General features: G+C 34.8%; 1 protein-coding gene across 5 annotated transcripts in view; it reads left to right on the top strand.

The window, feature by feature from the left end:
* LOC103253890 (zinc finger protein 33B) overlaps positions 1 to 4,194 on the top strand; it is a 12,640-nt gene that overhangs the window by 3,079 nt on the left and 5,367 nt on the right. Inside the window, exon 3 of one of the 5 annotated variants that reach the window (XM_021709561.1) lies at positions 2,569 to 2,642. The exons of 3 other annotated variants lie outside the window; for them this stretch is intronic. The gene's annotated coding sequence lies outside the window, so the exon portion shown is untranslated. Of the gene's footprint in view, positions 1 to 2,520; positions 2,643 to 4,194 lie in introns of all 5 variants that reach the window. One more of the 5 variants, XM_021709562.1, reaches the window with a different exon arrangement.

The following is a 4,194-nucleotide window of genomic DNA, read 5'->3' as shown; positions in this document are numbered from 1 at the left end:
CCCCTCCTCCCCCCTCCCGTCTCCCCCGTTTCTGGGGAGACGAGCTTGGAGCTGACCATTTCACCACTTGGTGATGGTACTCAACAATGTTAACTGAATGAATCCAACAGAGCCAGAATGGACCCATCCCAACCCCCAAATTTGGCTTAGATATCGAGACTGATAATGATACACTTGTGTCAAGAATGTAAAAAAGAGCTTATTACTCACAGAGAAAAGATTTCTGGGGAGGGCAGAGAAGGCTCCCAAGGAAGTCTAAAAACAGCTTGAGAAAGAAGGGAGAAGAGTGGCTTGCTTTTGTTATCATCAGGAGTTCAGGCTGGGGTGAGCATATATTGGCTTGCTCAAATGTGGGGTAGAGGGGAGACAGGGGCGGACCTTGAAGTCTGTCAGCAACCAAATATAAAGAATAGAGTTAGGCTATATATTGTATTACTTCATTATTTTATTTGTATAATATTCTTGAAAAGATAACATAGAGATGGATAACAGATTAGTAGTTTCCAGGTCTGAGAAGGCACAGAGGGTAGGAGATGACTGTAGTTTTTAAAGGGAAGTGCATGGTATCCTTGTGATGGGATTGTTGTGTACTTTTATTGTTGTAGTTTTCATGTAATCTATACATGTATAGTTTATAGAACTATGTACAACTAATGCGTATAAAGCCTGTGAAATCTGAATAAGGTTGATTGATTAAATCAGTGTCAGTTCTTAACTTATATTGAACTATAGTTATACAGGATGTTACCATTATTTCTTCCAGCTGCATGCCAGTCTAAGAATTATCTCCAAGTAAAAAGATTTGTAAATTGTTTATCAAACTACATAATTGTCATGGACAGCATCATGGTATTGTACAATATTTGTTGAAAAGTTAGAGTGCACCTTCCAAATGAGAGATGGTGGTTCTTCTGGATATCATAGAGAATTTTACTGGATATCATAGAGAATATACTGTCCATTGCAGAGATAAAAAGTAAACCACAAAAATTGGGAAGCCAAATTGTCATTTTGTGTGCAGATGATTTGATTATACAAACAAAAGTAAATAATCTACACAAAAGTGGCCTAATATTAGTTTAGCCAGGGGGTTGGCTGTAAGAACAATGTATAATATCAATTGTTATGTCATCTGTACACCATAAACGGGTATATAAGAAATGATTTTCTTAACAGTTTTATGGAGATCGAATTCACATACTGTACATGTCACCAATTTAGCATGTTTTATTTATTTATGTATTGTGATGGCATCTCACTACATACTGTACATATCACCAATTTAGCATGTTTGTTTGTTTATTTATTTATTGTGATAGCATCTCACTCTTTCTCCCAGGCTGGAGTACAGTGGCACAATCACAGCTCACTGCAGCCTCAAACTCCTGCACTCAAGTGTCAGGTGATCCTCCTGCCTCAGCCTCCTGAGTGGGTGGAACTACAGTCATGCATGACCACACCTAGAAAATTTTCCTGTTTTTTTGGTTAGGGAGTCTCACTATGTTACTCTGGCTGGTCTCAATCTCCTGGACTCAAGTGATTCTCCCAGCTTGGTCTCCCAAAGTGCTGTACATGTATAACGTGTATAACAATGATTACATTGTAAAGTATTAGAATTGTACAACCATCACTACAGTGTTTTTTGAAACTTTTCATTACTCTTAATGCAAACCCAATATCAATTAGCAGTTACTTTCCCTTTCTCCTTCCCCATAGCCCTTGGCAACCACTAATCAATTTTCCATTTGTGTGGATTTGCCTATCTGAATATTTCATATAAATGGAATCATATGTGGCCTTTTCTGCCTGGCTTCTTTCACTTAGCATAATCTTTTTAAGGTTCATCCATGTTGTATGTATCAGCATTTCACTTGTTTTTTCGTCCACTTAACATTATGTTGCATGGCTATACCACATATTATTTATCCATTTGTCATTTGATGGGCATTTGTTCTTTTCTCCACTTTTTGGTGGATTATGAATAATTCTGCTTTGATTGTGTAGGTACAAGTTTTCACATGGATGTGTATTTTCAGTTATTTTGGAAATATACTTCTGAGTTAGATAGTGTCTCTGTTTAACTTTCCAAGGAACTGCCTGATTCTTTTCCATATCAGCTGCAATACTTTACATTCCCACCAGCAATGCATGAGTTTTTTTTATTTCTCCAGGTCTTTGTCAATACTTTTTATTGTCTTTTTTTATTATATCCAGTAGTTGTAGTATCTCTTTATGGTTTCTATTTGCATTTTCCTAAGGGCTAATGATGTTAAACATCTTTTTATATACTCATTTATATATGTTTTTTTACCCTTTTAAAAAATTCACTTCATTTCATAACTTACGGAAAAATTGAGAAGATAATATAGATAATTACCATATACCTGGCACTGTTTCCCCTATAATTAGTATGGTATATTTTTAAGTTATTGAACCAGTATTTATGCATTATTATTGACTGAAGTCCATAGTTTTATTTAGATTTTATTAATTTTTACCTAATGCCCTTCTTTGTTCCAGGATTCCTTTCAGGGTACTAAATTACATTTAGTTGTTACATCTCTTAAGGCTCCTCTTGGTTCTGGTTTCACAGACTTTCCTTGTTCTGGATGATCTTGACAGTTTGGAGGAGTCCTGGTGAGGTATATATAAAATTCCATTTATTGGAATTTGTCTGATGTTTTTCTCAAGGTAAAATTGGGATTATGGGTTTTGAGGAGGAAGACCACAGTGGTAAAGTACAATTTTGTCACATTACATCAAGCATGCATTCTGTCACCATGTTTTATGACTTTTGATGACCTTAATGACTTGACTGACATGGTGTTTTTTAGATTTCGCTACTATAAAAGTTACACTTCCCCCCCATCTCTATGGTATATGCATTGGAACAATGTCGTTATACATGGCTCATACTAAGGAGCAGAGAGTTATGAATTTTGTTACTGTTGGTTTTGAGAGCATTTCTTTTTTTTTTCTGGTACTACAAGATACTCCAGCTTATCTTGTATATTTCCCTCCTCAGTTCTAAAATCAGCTATTTCTGTAAGGAACCCTATTTCTTTTTATTGAAGAATGATATTAGAAACCAAGATCTGGGCCATAGGTATGCTTGTTGCAGTAAGGTATCGGTCATCTCAGCTGACAGAGCAGGGAAATATGCATGCATATACTAATCCCTTGAATATATTTATCTATAAATATTTCTATCAGTAACCATTTGTGTCCGTATTAAGCTAAATATGCATTTATGGTTATTTTAACTTTCTTTCCTTGCTTATCTGAAAATTGCCACATCTAACAGTAAGAAATCTGACTCCAACCATCCACCAACCATTTACTTTATTTGTTCTTTTCCTGTATGCTTGTATAGCACTATTAGAATTGTTAATTATACTAATGTGTGAAATAATTTTATTTTATCAACTAATGTACAGTGCTTATATGTAGACTTGCCTTTAGTCTTATATATGTCCTGTGCTTATTGCGTATTTTTCTGTTTTTAAAATTTTAAACCTATTTGTATCTTTGGATCTAAGGTGTATCCAAAGATACATTATATATAACATGTATTGGATGTTCACATTTTGTGTAACCTGAGAATTGCTACCTTTTGATTGAATTTTTAAATATATTCTTATTTTTCTGTTATTATTGATATACAGGTGGTTCCTGACTTAACAATGGTTTGACTTAGGATTTTTGTTCTGACTTCACAATGGGTTTATTAGGATGTAACCCCATTGTAAGTGGAAAAGCGTCTGGACTTAACAGTGGTTTGACTTGTGGTTTTTCAAGTTTCCAATGTGTTTATTTGGATATCAACTGCGTTTTTCACATAATATTTTCTTTTTTTTAAATTTATTTTTTTTAATTTATTTTTAATTTTTATAATTATAAAGACGTGGGGTACAACTCAGAGTTAGATATACAAACATTGATTATGCAGGTACCTTTGTTGAGGTATGCCCCTCCCTCCCCTAGCAGTTTCCCTCAACTGCCAATCCCACACCCCTCCCCTAATAGTTTCCCACTACTGCCAATTGCTTTCTTATAGTATTATAATTGTTCAGTTTCTGCTTATGAGTGAGAATATATAGAACTCTGTTCTTTGCTTCTGTGATAGATCACTGAATATGATAGACTCTAAATCCATCCAAGTTGCTGCAAAGTCCATATGTTTGTCCTTCTTTA

Source organism: Carlito syrichta, unplaced genomic scaffold (genome assembly GCF_000164805.1).
Source record: "Carlito syrichta isolate Samal-C Ts95f unplaced genomic scaffold, Tarsius_syrichta-2.0.1 Scaffold256284, whole genome shotgun sequence".
NCBI lineage: Eukaryota > Metazoa > Chordata > Mammalia > Primates > Tarsiidae > Carlito > Carlito syrichta.
The sequence above is the reverse complement of the archived record's forward strand: the minus strand, read 5'-3'. Positions and strand labels throughout refer to the sequence as shown.